The sequence below is a fragment of the Myotis lucifugus genome, unplaced genomic scaffold, assembly GCF_000147115.1.
Source record: "Myotis lucifugus unplaced genomic scaffold, Myoluc2.0 scaffold_630, whole genome shotgun sequence".
NCBI lineage: Eukaryota > Metazoa > Chordata > Mammalia > Chiroptera > Vespertilionidae > Myotis > Myotis lucifugus.
This window is the reverse complement of record NW_005871678.1, coordinates 57,471-74,344: the sequence shown is the minus strand read 5'-3', so window position 1 is coordinate 74,344 and position 16,874 is coordinate 57,471. Positions and strand designations below refer to the sequence as shown.

The window sequence follows — 16,874 nt, the reverse complement described above, 5'->3', positions numbered from 1 at the left end:
GAGAGAGAGAGAGAGAGAGAGAGAGACTGAGGGCCCAGGGCAGACACACTCCAGTCGGCTTGTGCGAGTGAAAGATAGCGAGGGAGACCAACGAAAAGGCGGCAAAGTCACCAACAGGATACTGACACGAAATCGCTGCAAAGCGTTCAAAATCCTCCAGCTGCCACGCTTTTAATTTGCTCCCGTTCTAATTAAAATGCAAATTAAATTTATAATTACATCCGCGCTTTGTAAAGAAACCTTCCCGTGTGCCGCAAACATATGGGATGATGCCGGGGTGCAAAGTTTGTAAAACAGGAGTCGCGGTACAGAATCGAGGGGTGTATGGGAGGCGGGGGGTGGGGGGGTGGCTTTGCTCTCTCCCCGGGAGATGAGTTGCGTGTCTGCGCAGAGGTGGGCAGGCGAAGGGGCCCTTGGCGGCGGCGTTTCTTCTTAGAAGTGGGCGACCGGCCCATCGCAACAAAAGAATTGCTGAATATGGGAGATCGGCGGGTGGGGGCGTGACTTGTGTGGAGTCAGGTGTCAAGGGGGCGACCCTGGATGTCACCGGGATTGTCTAGCAGATGCCACAAGGCAAGAGGGGTCAGGCCTCCTCATCAGAAAGTCTATGGCCAAAATTAACCGCTGCTTGCTTCCAGATAATTAATTTAAAAATTGATGGGGAACAAAACACCCAAATTACCTCATGATTCGCGCATGGATCATGTGTTCAAAGTAAACTCTGGCCCCGACTCCGGGTGGGTGGAGATCTGGGAGATACATTAACCCAGGGGGGGGGGCGGGATGAGCAGGGGGGTTGTGTGGAGTTTCGTTGGCTGGGGACGTTGCTGAATGGGCAGGTTTTAGCTCTGCACTCCTTTAAGCATCAGTGTGTCCATCTTGAGATTCCTGCTTTTTTCTTCAGAAATACGGTGGTGCTCACTGCGGCTCATGGAGCAGAAATAACGAGCCTGCAGATGCAAAAGGGGAAAAAAAAATCTATGGCAAAGTCGCCCTTAGATCCCCACTGTTTTGGTTCCGGGCATCTTCAGGAATTAAAAAAAAAAAATAACCCAAAACCTGCGATCCTCGTGGTCATGGCGTGTCCCTTTCCAGCGAAGGCCTCTCCCTTCCCCAAAGTGCCGTTAATATTCCAGAAAGTCTCCTTTATCTCCTCGCCAGGCTCTCTATCAGATATTGGAGAATTTGAATGTAACAGGAATGAATATTTCATAGCTGTGTGTTAAGCTGTTATTAAACTATAATGTAAAGCAGTTTTGCAGGCATGCTTTTCTATGTCGCAAAGTCAATTAAAATGATAAGCCTGTCATATCACTCGCGTGGTCCCGTGCGAGCTGCATTGCGGATGCACGGCGGGTCCGGGGCCACCTAGCGCTTGGGTGGGAGGCAGGGCCATTACACATTCACAGGCCGGCGCGCTTCAGTTTCGTTAGCAACACTCCGGCCCGTGTTCGGCAGAGATTAAACGGAGGCCTATGAGGGTCAAGCTCACCTGACTTGATTTTTATTTAGTGACACAAAAATGGCATTAGGCATTTAAAAAATATATATATATTTCTTATTGATTTCAGAGAGGAAGGGAGAGGAAGAGAGAGAGATAGAAACATCAACGACGAGAGAGAATCATTGATCGGCTGCCTCCTGCATGCCCCGTGCTGGGAATGGAGCCCGCAACCCGGGCATGTGCCCTTGACCGGAATGGAACCCGGGGCCCTTCAGTCCACAGGCCGACGCTCTATCCACTGAGCCAAACCGGCTAGGGAGGCATTTGGCATTCTTAAAGGTAGGTGCTTACCAAATTACACTGCAGGTTTATTTAGGTGAACAATGTCAGTGCATAGGACATGAAGGTGTCCAAATAAAATCTCTGGTGAGCATGCCACCCTCGACTTGAATAAAAGTGATTTGGCATCCGCCTGAGAAAAATGTCACAGAAAACCGAAGACAAGGAAATTAAAACGAATGTGGACCAGCCCTAGCCAGTTTGGCTCAGTGGACAGAGCGTCGGCCTGGGGACTGAAAGGTCCCAGGTTCGATTCCGGTCAAGGACACATGCCGGGGTTGTGGGCTCGATCCCCAGTAGGGGGCGTGCAGGAGGCAGCCGATCCATGATTCTCTCTCATCGTTGATGTTTCTCTCTCTCTCCCCCCTCCCTTCCTCTCTGAAATCAATAAAAATATATTTTTTAAAAAAACAAATGAGGCCCATAATAATATTGTAGTTAAAAACCCATAGATTCCTAACAGCAGGCTTTAAAATAAAAACAAGCTTTGTGCAGGGGGGGTCTTTTTGGCACTTTGCTTGCATCTTTAGTTAGAAATCTTTCGACGTCTAGTTGGTTGGCGAGCTTGGAATGCCTTCCACAGGGTTCAACGCTTTCCCAAACTTCCTTTTGCCCATCAATTCTTCCCGGGCAATGGCCATTGTCAAAAACGGGATGCGGAAAGATGACGCGGCTGACAGGTCTGACATAACTCAATTAATCAAGACCTCGCCAAAGAAAGAAGAATAATTCTGCCCATACGGCGGTGAAAAGGGGCCCCGGGGACCCCCAGAAGGCGAGTCCCTTCCCCGGTCCTGTTGTAGCAGGAATGCAGGCCTCCTAGGTCCGCCTTCTGTGTGGGGACAAAGGGCCGAAAGCCCAGGCATGAAAGCAGGCCTTCGCTCCATTTCTAATTGTTGCCCTCCGCTCATTCAGAAAATGAAGTCACCTTTGTCGCCGTTTCATGAACCGCTGGGTAATCAAAATTATTATGCCGCCACCTGTTGTCTGTTAATTATTCGGAGAAGATACTCATAAATCATAAACACCGGACAATAAATCAAACTGTCAGCTGCCGGGTCAGAGGTCGCCCGCGAGGAGTGACAGGTCAGCCGCGGGGTGCGAGAGAGCAGGGGCCTGGGGCATCACTCATTGTCAAGCCTGTGGGGACCAGTGCCGGGGGGAACAAAAGGGGAGCTGGAATTCCAGCGGGGAGTGGCCCAGGGCGCAAGGGGAACCGAACCCACGGCCAGACAGTCCCGCCTGGCCCGGCCCGGCTGAGAAGTGCTGCAAACCTGCAACCTTGCTGCAAACAGGGCTGCTTTGGGGGAAACGTGTGATGAGCTACAGGATGGGAACATGATCTTTCCTGTTTCCTCCTCAGTGCAGAAGGCTCTGCAAAAATTCACTTCCTGGTGCATTTTGTTTGTTTGTTAATCCTCACCCAAGGATGTATTTCCAATGATTTTTAGGGAGAAAGAGGGAGAGACAGAACTATTGATGCGAGAGAAACATCGATTGGTTGCCTCCTGCATGCGCCCTGACCAGGGCCTGGGGCCGGGGAGGAGCCTGCAACTGAGGTATGTGCCTTTGCCTGGAATCGAACCCGGGACCCTTTGGTCCACAGGCCGACGCCCTATCCACTGAGCCACACCGGCCAGGGCTTCCTGGTGCATCATCATGGAGTCGACCGCGTGTCGCGCTGCAGGGGACCGAGCGGTGCGTCGAATGTCCTCCTTCCTAAATTAACTGGGTTTGGAGCACGTGCTTTCTTGGGGTGTGACAAGAACTTGAACTGCACTGAACACGTTCAACTCATTTAGGTTCGGTCCCCCGTGTTTCAAGTAACGCCCTCACGTCGGACCAGCGTGGGTGGATGGAGAGCCCCGATCTGAAACCTGCTGAGGGGTGCACGGTGTCTGACATGGTGGACGCCACTGTAGGGTGAGGCACCATCCAGGCACAGTGATCAGGCAGCGGCAAGCAGAGGTCATGGTTCGCTTGGGGGGTGCATTGCCTGCCGTGTGAATCCAATTCTGCAAAATGGATGCTCTGACTTCCTTAAAGCTGTCTCTCTGGCCCTGGCCGGAGTGGCTCACTGGATAGAGCTTCGGCCAGATTAGGCAACCAATCGATGTGTTTCTCTCACATCCATGTTTCTCTCTGTCTTTCCCTGTCTCTTCCACTCTCCCTAAAAATCAATGGAAAAATATCCTTGGATAATGATGAACAAAACAAACAAACAAACAAACAAACAAATAAATAAAGCCTTAGCTAGTTTTGCTCGGTGAACAGAGCATCAGCCTGGGGACTGAATGGTCCCGGGTTTGATTCTGGTCAAGGGCACATGCCCGGGTTGCAGGCTTGATCCCCAGTAGCGGGTGTGCAGGAGGCAGCCGACCCATGATTCTCTCTCATCATTGATGTTTCTATTTCTCTCTCCTTTCTCCCTTCCTCTCTGAAGCTAATAAAAATAGATTTTAAAAAATTAAGTAAAGTAAATAAAGTAAATAATGTCTCTCTCAAATATTAATTTTCCCCTCTGTGTTAATTTGTTGTTTTCTGCTCAGATAAGCACGGCTTCCCTAGGGAGGACCGGGAGGACATGGCCTGCCTCACTCTGAGGAAGAAAGAGGGACAGGACCCAGGGAGAACAGGAGAGCCAGATACAGGAGCCCTAGGAAATGGTCCCCACACACAGGAACCGCCATGCCCGGCACAACTACAGGAACGTGTCCCGAGAAATGCATCGTTGGGTGATTTTGTCATTGTGTGACCATCACAGAGTGCGCGTACACGAACCTGGATGGTACAGACCACTACACACCTAGGCTAGATGGTGCAGCCCATTGCTCCTACACTGCAAACACAGGTAGCATGTTACTGACCTGAATACTGTGGCAACACTGCAATGGCTCCATGTCACTAGGCCACAGGAATTTTTCAGCTCCCTTATAATCGTATGGAATAATGGTAATCGTGCGGTCTGCCATTGACCAAAACATCGTTATGCATGCAGAGCAGGATTGTATTATCGTCTCCATTTTGCAGATGGGAAAACTGAGGCTCAGAGGCATCAATTTCCCCCAGATTCTAGGTTAGAAAGTGCCAAGGTCCCAAATAAAATCCAGGTCAATCTCATACTCTACAACGTGCATACCTCTCCCAATTTATTTATTATATCATATCAAATATATATATATATTTTAAATATGTTTTTATTGATTTTTAGATAGAGAGGAAGGGAAAGGGAGAGGGAGAGAGAGAAACATCAGCGATGAGAGAGAGAATCATGGCTCGGCTGCCTCCTGCACGCCCCCTATGGGGGACTGAGCCGCAACCCGGGCAATTACCCTGACCAGGAATCGAATTGTGACCTCCTGGTTCATAGGCCGACGCTAACCACTGAGCCCACCGGCCGGGCTCATTTCAAACATTTTAGCATCAGATTATTGTCCTTTGAAAATCACTTGGAGCCTTCAAAGCCAAATGTGTTTCTGTAAGATCATAATGGCTTCCCCCATTTTTAAAAATACAGGAAACAGTTCTGCTTAAAAGACATTTTCAGTGACTAATACAGTGGTTCTCAACCTTCCTCATGCTGCGACCCTTTAATACAGTTCTTCATGTTGTGGTGACCCCCAACCATAAAATTATTTCGTTGCTACTTCATAACTGTAATTTTGCTACTGTTATGAATCATCAGGTAAATATCTGATAGGCAGGATGTATTTTCATTGTTATAAATTGAACATAATGAAAGCATAGTGATTCATCACAAAAACAATACGTAATTATATATGTGTTTTCCGATGGTCTTAGGCGACCCCTGTGAAAGGGTCGTTTGATCCCCAAAGGGGTCGAGACCCACAGGTTGAGAACCGCTGGACTAATACATTAGAAGCGTGTATCTGAGAAAAGCGGTTCACTGTGCACGTGTGCACTCGTCATCTTTCTGGCATCATAAGGGATGGGGTTACCTTGCAAGCAGCACTGGTCCGCCTTGCACCTTAGCGCTTCCAACAAAGGATGTTGGGAGAACCAAGCCTAGAACAAAAAGCAGGATGTAGCTGGTGAGGCTCACTGTCCTGAGCCACCTGGCCAAGGCCAAGAAGTCGGAGAAAGGGACCCGGGAGCCTGCGAGTCACGGGAGAAGCGGGGGACAGAAGAAGGTGGCGGAGAGGGGGATTACCAGCTGATTTCAGACGCCGGCAAACAAAGAGTAGGCCCCCCTCCCTCCCCTGACTGTCAAACCAGGAAGAATCCAAACCTGAGACACTAATTACAGGGGCTTGTTTTGACAGCTCAGATCTGCCCTCTGTGTCTGTTGCCTGTTTGTTTGAAAAAAAACAGTGGTTGCTGCCGGAAAGTTTTCTCTGTCCAATTGCGTTACTTTGCGGCTGCGTAGCAAAGAGCTGGGATAGGGCTCTACCCTTCTGAAACGCAGGTTTTCAGAAAAAAAAATCCAAATCCCAGCAGCGTAAAGGCACTGCAACAGCCCAAAGCTGCTGCCCTAATTCTTATGTTCGCTTTCTTTTTAAAAAATTATTATTTCATTGGTGTTTTTTTAAATATATGTATTTTTTTGATTTCAGGGAGAAAGGGAGAGGGAGAGAGAGATAGAAACATCAATGATGAGAGAGAATCACTGATCGGCTGCCTCCTGCACGCCCCACACTGGGGATTGAGCCCGAAACCCGGCATGTGTCCTGACCGGATTCGAACCCGGGACCCTTCAGTCTGCAGGCCAATGCTCTATCCACTGAGCAAAACTAGCCAGGGCTATTTCATTGGTTTTGAAAAGCACCTCATGCTCATTTTAATAATTTAAAGTCATATTTCAAAGTACCAAAAAATAAAAGACAAGAAAGAAAGAAAGAAAATCAATTCAAAGTCCATCTTTTAGAAATTTCCATAATTGCCCTGGCCGGTTTTGCTCAGTGGATAGAGCGTCGGCCTGTGGACCAATGGGTCCCAGGTTCAATTCTGGTCAAGGGCATGTACCTCGGTGGTAGGCTCCTCCCCAGCCCGGGGCCCTGGTTGGGACGCAAGCAGGAGGCAACCAATGTTTCTCTCACATCGATGTTTCTCTCTGTCTCTCCCTCTCTCTTCCACTCTCTCTGCAAATCAATGGAAAAACATCCTCGGGTGAGGATTAAAAAAAAAAAGTGAATTGGCCTGGGGGATGCAACTATTAGGAAAACTGATGGGTGCCAGGTAGGCACTGGTAGAAGTTGGAAGGCATAGTTTTTTTAAAAAAATATATTTTATTGATTTTTTTACAGAGAGGAAGGGAGAGGGACAGAGAGCTAGAAACATCGATGAGAGAGAAACAGCTGCCTCCTGCACACTCCCCACTGGGGATGTGCCCGCAACCAAGGCACATGCCCTTGACCGGAATCGAACCCAGGGCCCTTCAGTCGGCAGGCCGATGCTCTATCCACTGAGCCAAACCGGTTTGGCTGGAAGGCATAGTTTTAAAGCCCCTACTTCTAATATGTCAGCCTGGTCTTCAGATGTTTAAGGAAAAGGTAAGACTTTTCCCACCTGAGCTCTGATGGCCTGACTTATATTTCCTTTGCTCGAGGAGTATTTGTAAACCGCCTCAAACCCTTAGTAGCAGAGGTGAGGTATAAACGGACATGCATTCTGAGGCCTTAATTAGATTATAATTTTAGTTTTAAGGATCAAGTCTCTCAAGGCCTGGGTAGTGGCTGGGCGACTGAGTGTTACCTAGGTGACAAGACACATCGCCACCACTTCCGGTGGCCAGTCATTTTAAACACCTACCGACGACATCATGGTCCTTCCGGTGATGCTCTCGAAGGTGGCGGTCGCCAACCGGTGGTCCTTGTACCACTGGTGGTCAGTGAGGTCCGAAAGGTTGGCAACCGCTGCTCTAAGGCAGGGGGTCCTCAAACTACGGCCCGTGGGCCACGTGCAAATACAAATACAAATATTGTATTTGTTCCCGTTTTGTTTTTTTACTTCCAAATAAGATATGTGCAGTGTGCATAGGAATTTGTTCATAGTTTTTTTTTTTAAACTATAGTCCGGCCCTCCAACGGTCTGAGGGACAGTGAACTGGCCCCCTGTTTAAAAAGTTTGAGGACCCCTGGTCTAAGGAAGGCAATGTGGGCTCAACGTTGGGAAATCTGTTAGGAAAAATGTCATCTGATCTTGGGGGTGGGGCAACGAGGCAGAACGTTCTGCGTGTTTGTAAAAAAGCTTCGTTGTGATGCATTTGGCTGGAGTGATTGTATTAATCAACTTCACGGCCAGGGCGAAGATTATTCATGATGCATTAAAAGTGATTGGCCCTTCATTGCTTCTCTGTAAAACAAGGGACTTGAGTTTCGGGGGAAGGTTGGTGAAAACGTAGCTTGCGGGCAAGCAAATTCAACTTTTAGAAAGGGCCCTTTGAAAACAGGTGAACTCTCCTGATGAGATATAATTATACGTAATATTTCCCTCAGAAAGCAGGATTTGTGTTTTACCTAAACCAGACCTTTTTTTCGTTTGTTTATGCTCGTAAAGCATTTCCATCAGAGGAATGCAAATCGAAACCACAATGAGGTACCACCTCACACCTGTCAGAATGGCTTTCATCCAACAAACGACAAGTGCTGGCGAGGAGGTGGAGAACGGGGAACCCTCGTGCACTGCTGGTGGGAATGCAGACTGTGGAAGACAGGGTGGTGGGTCCTCAAAAAACTGGAAGTGGAACTGCCTTTATGACTCAGCAATTCCACTTCTGGGATTATATCCGAAGAAACCCGAAACATCATATGCACCCCTATGTTCATTGCAGTGTTAGTTATAACTAGAGGCCCAGTGCACGAATTTGTGCACAGGTGGGGTCCCTCGGCCTGGATGGCGATTAGGGATGATCCGGGCCGTCTCGCCCAGTCCTGGCCCGGGGGTAGGGACCATGGGAGGTTGGCCTGCCACGGAAGGTTGGCTGAGGGAGTGCACTGACCACCAGGGGGCATCCCCTGCATTGTCTGCCTGGCCCCTGGTGGTCAGTGTGCGTCCTAGCGACCGGTCGACCAGTCATAACGGTCGCTTAGGCGACCAAGATTTGGAAGCAGGCCAAATTCCCTTCAGTAGATGAGTGGGTAAAACAGCCAGGTACATTGACACCATGGAATACTACTAAGCCATAAAAAAGAAAACACTTTACCCTTTGTGACAGCATGGATGGACCTGAGAACATTATGCTAATTGAAAAAGACAAAGACAAGTACCATATATGATTTCGCTCATATATGGAGTCTAATGAACAAACTGAATCGACAAGCAAAATAGAGACAGACTCATAGATAGAGGCTGGCTGCCAGAGGAGGGGTTAGGGAGGTGGAGGGGTTGAGCAAAAAGGGAAAAAAATAGAAAGAACTTATGCACATGGATAACAGTGTGGTGACTGCAATGGGGGAGGGGTGTGGGTGGAGATGAAAGAGGGTATAGGGCAGTGGTCGGCAAACTGCGGCTCACAAGCCACATGTGGCTCTTCCACAAAATACCACGTGCGGGCGCACACGTTCAGTGAGATTGAAACTTCGTGGCCCGGATCAAAAGCTAGTGGGAGCCCTGGCTGGTGTGGCTCAGTGGATAGAGCGCCGGCCTGCGGACGGAAGGGTCCCGGGTTTGATTCTGGTCAAGGGCATGTGCCTGGGTTGCAGGCTCCATCCCCAGTGTGGGGCGTGCAGGAGGCAGCCTATCAATGATTCTCTCATCACAGATGTTTCTCTCTCCCTCTCCCTTCCTCTCTGAAATCAATAAATATATATATATTAAAAAAAGCTCGTAGGAGCGGTAGCGTCATCTATACATCTCCACTAACATTGCAACTTCAGGCCCCGATCCTTCCAGCCACACGGAACCGTTCGCACCTCTGTGCTCTGGTCCTTAACGCATCTCTGACGGAGCCGCCTCTCTGAGCGCATGTGCAAGGTCTGCTCGCTAAGTGTCTTCTCACACCCCGAGGACTTTCCTAGGCAATTTGCATCCCGTAATGAGAGAAATCAGCTGGAGAGGGCTTATTGTTTTGTGGAATGGAGAGGAGTGTGAAAATGCCCAGCCCTGCAGATGGCTCCCTGGCGGGTACATGCGCAAGGGCCGTTTCATCTGCACCAATACAGCCACCCAAAGGGCTATTTTTAGAGGTGAATTCACAGTTTGCTTGGATGGCAATCATTAGTAGGGTTTCTTTAAAGAGGGAAGGAGGAGCTATTTGAACTCCTGGCTGGAGAGTGACTACATGAGACGGCAAGGAAATTTCTCCCCGCACCGTCTCTTTGAAACGGTGAACTGTGATACGCGTCTAAGGCCACCAGGCTGATGTTTAAATAACTCAGAAGACAAATCAAGGCGCTCAGAGCCATCTCTGCTATGCGAGAGCGTCTCATTCGCGGCTGTAATCTACAGATGAAAGCCGAGCTGAGAAGGCCGGGAATGAAGACAAAAGCCTTTTAAAGAGAAATCTTTGAAAGAAAACCGTGTGTTCTTAAAAATGCATATCAACGAACAAGAGAATCTTGGCAAAGCTTCAAGATCATGACAATCCACAAACTTAGCTTGAGTCTTGTGCCATTCCTTCTTCAAGTTGAATGTTTACTTCTAAATTTGACAGATAAGGTACATGCCTTTAACCTGAATTGAATCCCGGTCGCTTTGGTCCGCAGGCCGACGGTCTAGCCACTGAGCCACACCGGCCGGGGCAAGTCCTTTATTTTTTAAAATTTTGTTTCTTGGGTGTAGTGCTCCTTCCCTGATGTCAGTCTCTTCCCACTGTGTGTTTCCTCCCTTTACACTTTCCCTGTGTGTCAATTCCCAGACTTCACTGAGCCCTGGTGCTGTGACTTAGTTGGTTAGCCATCACCCCATGTCCCATTAGAGCAGCGGTTCTCAACCTGTGGGTCCCGACCCCTTTGGCGGTCGAACGACCCTTTCACGGGGTCGCCTAAGACCATCCTGCATATCAGATATTTACATGACGATTCATCACAGTAGCAACATTACAGTTATGAAGTAGCAACGAAAATAATGTTATGGTTGGGTCACAACATGAGGAACTGTATTTAGAGGGCCAGAAGGTTGAGAATCACTGCCTTAGAGGCATCAGTTAAACAACATAAACTTTGGTGTTTTGCCAATTTAGTCATAAATATTACATTCAAAATACATCACTATGAAGGTGGTAATAATTTTATGGCATTATATGTGTCTGTTTTTTAAAAATTTTTAAAATCCTCATCCAAGGATATTTTTCCATTGATTTTTAGAGAGAGTGGAAGGGAGGGGGAGAGACAAGAGAGAGAAACATCGATGTGAGAGAGACACATTGATTGGTTGCCTCCCGCATGAGCCCAGACCAGGGCCCGGGCCAGGGAGGAACCTGCAACCGAGGTACGTACCCTTGACTGGAATCGAACCCAGGACCCTTTAGTCCACAGGCCGACGCTCTATCCACTGAGCCAAACCGGCTAGGGCTGGCATTATATGTTTTTAAACGCGTTCTCAGGTTTTCTAATCATAGACATGGATTCATTGTTCTCTGATAAGCATTTGGGTTAGTTCTTTATTCAATGCATTTTAGTCCTAACATTTCCCTGATTGTGTGCATGTCCTATTTGCATTTACAGTGCATAGAACTGTAATAGAGTTCAGCAAAATAAGGACTTCTATTTTTCTTACTTTCAGGTATTCTGAGTTGAAAGCACGCATGGTTTTCTAAACTATTTTGTCCCTGCCTTACCTCGTTTTCCGTCCTGACCAAATAGAGTACATTACTCGGCCAGTCATGGAAATTGCGTGACCTTTTCCTTTGGCAACTCTGAGAAAATACACACACGTATGTTTTGGGCCAGTTATTAAGCCTGACACTACAAAAGCCATATTATTTCTAAACAAATTCCTTAGCCCGCTGCTATCGGTGTGTCAGTCCAAGGCACACCTACCTGTGAAAGTTTCTATTTTCTATGCTTCAAATTACCCTGAAATTACAGTGTACACAATGGATTATCAGATGGAAACGCTGAAACAGAGATGAAATATCTTTCATATTTTCCCAAACCCGATGAACCAAGAGTTTGTTCTCTGCTCTTAAATCTGTCATTTCTCTCAGATTAAACAGCTAAATTGAGACATCTGTGAAGAATACTATGTGACTTATTTCCAGTAAAAGGTGATTCCTGTTCTGACAACTTCGGCCAAAGAGCAGACACCATCTCATGCGCTCTTTAGCTAAACAATTATTCTCCCCGACCCCCCCATATACTTTTATTGATTTCAGAGAGGAAGGGAGAGGGAGAGAGAGAGAGAAACATCAACGATGAGAGAGAATCATTGATTGGCTGCCTCCTGCATGGCCCCAGCTGGGGATTGAGCCCTCAACCTGGGCATGTGCCCTTGACCGGAATCGAACCTGGGACCCTTCAGTCTGCAGGCTGATGCTCTATCCACTGGGCCATACCACCTGGGGCTGAACAATTCTAACTGGTCCCTTCTTTTCAGAGTCACTCTTTTCCTCTGAGCTTTGGAGGTCATCAGGGAACTTTAAGGGCCCATTTGTTTTTAGTTGCTGTTGTGTTTTAACGAAACAGACAATATTCTTTTCTACTAGAAAATTTCTATCACTCTGTTATGATAGCTGCCTACTGGGTGACTTTCAGGCTCCATCCTTGGTGTACAACAGAGGAAATATTTAAGCATTAATACTCAAGAACTGAAAGACTGCCTGGCAGGTGTGGCTCAGTGGTTGAGTGTCGGCCTATGAACCAGGAGGTCACGGTTTGATTTCCGGTCAGGGCACATGCCCGGGTTGCGGGCTCGATCCCCAGTGTGGGGCTTGCAGGAGGCAGCCCATCCATGATTCTCTCTCCCTTCTCTCTCTAAAAATGACAACTTAGTCATGCATACCTACTAGAGTGAATTATCTCCTGATTTCCCATTTTTACTTTTTTCTCTTATTCTTTCCATATTAAAACAAATTTGTATTACCTATTATCAGATTTTGGGATGAATACTGGGACGGTAGGTACCTTTGGCATAGACCTCCCAATCCTCAATTTAGCTCTGTGAGGTGGGCACGGTTACTTACATATCACAGGATTTAAGGAAATAACGCAGAACATTCCTCAAAGTTTCGTGTATATAGATCCTCAGTTCAATATTGGAAACAATTCAAAGCTCCGATCATAGGAGGGTTTTTAATAAACTACGTTACAAGGGACCTTATGTTCACAGAGAGCTGCCACCAACATGAGGCAATACATACTGTTATTTCATTAATAAAGAAACAAAACAAAATATATGTCAACACCATCATCCCAGTCAGGCCAATACATGCACAGAAAACAAATAGATGGCACTTCATTGTTATTTGGGGTGATGTCTAGGTTAGTGGTCCCCAACCTTCCTTTGGCCACGCCCCACCTCAGCATCTCTAACATCCTGATACACCCCAGGACCTGTAATTCCTATTATTCAAAAAGTGAGCTCCTATTCACGTGGAGGAAGCCTCAGAGGCCATGAACTTGGTCTAATTAAGCTAGCAAAGAACATGACATTTATAAAAGAGAAAGATAAAAGAACGAAAGGACAATGGAAGGATTAAGGAAGAAATCACTACGAAATTGTTTAAAATAATAATAATAATATGAAGTGACATGAAAAAAATAGCAGATAAAGTTTCAAAACACGTAACAGAGAACTGAAATACATAAAGATGTCACAATATATATTCACAGACTGTGTATGAGGCCCCTATGACCATAAGAAATGCAAAAAGTTCAGTGTTAATAACTCACTCTCAAATTGCCCCCCTGAAACATCAAATTGCGTGTGTCCCACATTGGGAACCACTGGTCTAGGCCAGTGATGGCGAACCTATGACACGCGTGTCAGAGGTGACACGCGAACTCATTTTTTGGGTTGCTTTTTCTTTGTTAAATGGCATTTAAATATATAAATATCAAAAATAGAAGTCTTTGTTTTACTATGGTTGCAAAGATCAAAAAATTTCTATATGTGACACGGCGCCAGAGTTAAGTTAGGGTTTTTCAAAATGCTGGCACGCTGAGCTCAAAAGGTTCGCCATCACTGGTCTAGGCCATTTCTGATGTTTCTAAGGGTTTTGTGGGGGCTTTTTTGTAAATTTTTCCCATCACCTTTATCTATAGATATAAAAAGCCAATGACCAGAACGACCAGAACACCAGGCCCCTCCCCCAGGCCGGCCCTGCCCCCCAGGGAGAAGGTAGGGACACCCCTAGGCAACGCGATAGGATGCAAGTGTGATGGGGGGAAGTCTAAGACATGGGGGGAAGGTCTTAAGGGCCTGCGGGGTTGGGGTGGTCGGCCGGAGCAGGTGTGGGGTGAGCTGTGGAAGGAAAGGGAAGATCTGATTGGAAAACGGCTCAGCACAGTACCTTTCTCATTGCGAACCAGGAGGCGCCGGCCGGGGACTGGACGGGCGGCTGTTTCCTGAGTGCGCTTGGGCCCGACATGTTCATGGCAGCGGCTGTGCTCCCGAAACGTCACTGACTCCAAATAGTAAACAGCTACCAACATCAAAGAACAAAAAATCCTCTCCAGCTAGAAGCCCTGGCCTTGCAACTAGACCGACCGACCGACCGAAGGAAACGCCATTTTTTGAGGAACTAGAAAAACCAGAAGTGTGCGACCAGAGGACTGTGGGATTGTGGAGGACGCCTGGGCGACCAGAGGATTGTGGGATTGTGGAGGACGCCTGGGCGACCAGAGGATTGTGGGATTGTGGAGGACGCGTGGGCGCCTACAGCAGTGGTTCTCAACCTGTGGGTTGTGACCCCTTTGGGGGTTGAACGACCCTTTCACAGGAGTCGCCTAAGACCATCGGAAAACACATATATCATTACATATTGTTTTTGTGATTAATCACTATGCTTTCATTATGTTCAATTTGTAACAATGAAAATCCATCCTGCATATCAGATATTTACATGACGATTCATAACAGTAGCAACATGACAGTTATGAAGTAGCCACAAAAATAATTTTATGGTTGGGGGTCACCACAACACGAGGAACTGTATGAAAGGGTCTCGGCATTAGGAAGGTTGAGAACCACTGGCCTAGCAGGGGTCCTCAAACTTTTTAAACAGGGGGCCAGTTCACTGTCCCTCAGACATGCCACACATGCGCACTGCGGGCCCGGGACGAGTCGGCTGCTAAGCAGGACAGGCAGCGGCGGCAAAAACCCCCGGCGGGCCGGATAGATGTTTTCGGCGGGCCGTAGTTTGAGGACCCCTGGCCTAGAGGATGGCGGGATTGTGGAGGACGCCGGGGCGCCTACGGCCAGCATCTGAGCCTGTTACTGCGCATGTACATAGTCAGCCCTACAGTCCTCAGTCTCGCAGTATTTGGACGTGACTTCTGGGGAAAAATTACTCGTTTGTTACCTTGTTTTGAAGCGGAGGACAAGAGCCGTGGGTAAGACCAGCTCTACAAGGATACAGATGCCTCCTCCACCCCACCCCACCCCCCAGGAGCTGCAAATAAAGCACACTACACTGCAATGGAAGTCTTCAATGAAACCATCAATATCTTTTTAAAAAATATATATATTTTATTGATTTTTTACAGAGAGGAAGGGAGAGGGATAGAGAGTTAGAAACATCAATGAGAGAGAAACACCGATCAGCTGCCTCCTGCACACTCCCTACTGGGGATGTGCCCGCAACCAAGGTAACCAAGGTACATGCCCTTGACCGGAATCGAACTTGGGACCTTTCAGTCCGCAGGCCGGTGCTCTATCCACTGAGCCAAACCGGCCAGGGCGAAACCATCAAGATCTTGGAAGAGCAGGGCCGGACTCCAGAGAAGCGCAGCCAGGAGGACCTGGAGCGCTTCCAGCCTGAGGGCAATGAAAGACATACAGAGGATCCTGCTGAGCTCAGAACGGCTCAAGCCTCGCATCGCGGAGATCCCCGAGAGCCGCAGGAAGCGGGAACGGGAGCTGCGGACACAGGCCTCGGACAACCGGAGATCGATCAGCGCTGAACAGCCTGAAGCCAGACTCATGCAGCTGCGCAGGATCCGAGACCGGGACCTGGAATGGCTCCCCCAGAGAGGCGCCCGGCAGAAGAAAATCCAAAGTGATTGGGAATCAAAAATGAGCCTGAATGGAGAGCATTATGCTAAGTGAAATAAGCCAGTCGGAGAAAGATAAATATCACATGATCTCACTCATTTGTGGACTCTAATGAACAACATAAACTGATGAACAAAAACAGATCCAGAGACAGAGAAGCATCGATCAGACCGTCAAACCTCAGAGGGAAGGCAGGAGAGGGTGGGGTTAAGGGGGAGAGATCAACCTAAGGACTTGTATGCATGCATATAAGCCTAACCAAGGGACACAGACACCAGGGGGGTGAGGGCATGAGTGGGGGGGGGGCGGGGGGTAATGTGGGGATAAGGACACATATGTAATACCTTAATCAATAAAAAAAATAAAATAAAATCCTTGTTCCAGAAAAAAAAAATGAGCCTGAAGACCAGTATGCACTGATGGAGGATGAGGGTGGCCTCCCCCACCATGAGGAACGAACCTGGTGTGTGGGCTGCTTCTCATCTGTGACAGCAGCCAGCGGGGCTACTGTGCCTGCTCGGTGGTGGTGGCGGACGGCAATGCCAAGTCCTGTGTCATCTACCGCAAGGCCACTGGCTTGGATTTGCAGAGCCCGACAACCAGCCCACCTCCCTCGTGCAACACGACGATGCACTTACCGTTACACTGGCCCATCCCGTGGGAGCCCCGGACCCCCCCACCCCACCCCACCTCCACCCCCACCCGCACCCCAGCCCACTGACTCATACAGAGCAGGACTCCATCTTTCCGTCCGTCTGTCTCTCTTCTTTGTGAATCTTTCTCTGTCTCAATCTCTCTCTGGCTTTCTCTGAGTCTCTCTCTTCTTGTCACTCTTTCTGTCTCCAGCTTTGTCCTCTCTGCCTTTCTTAGTCTCTGTGCCTTCTAAAGTCTCTGTTAGAAGAGCAAACCTTCCCCTCACCCCCATGCCCCCCTGTCCCCATGGGAACTGGCTGCCCCCTTGGTTCTGGGTGGCCCCCTT

At 48.2% G+C, this 16,874-nt stretch overlaps 1 pseudogene; it reads left to right on the top strand.

Annotated features, from left to right (window-relative positions):
- The first annotated feature begins 2,447 nt into the window (after positions 1–2,447).
- On the top strand, positions 2,448–16,669 carry LOC102417987 (annotated as a pseudogene).
- The last annotated feature ends 205 nt before the right edge of the window (positions 16,670–16,874 follow it).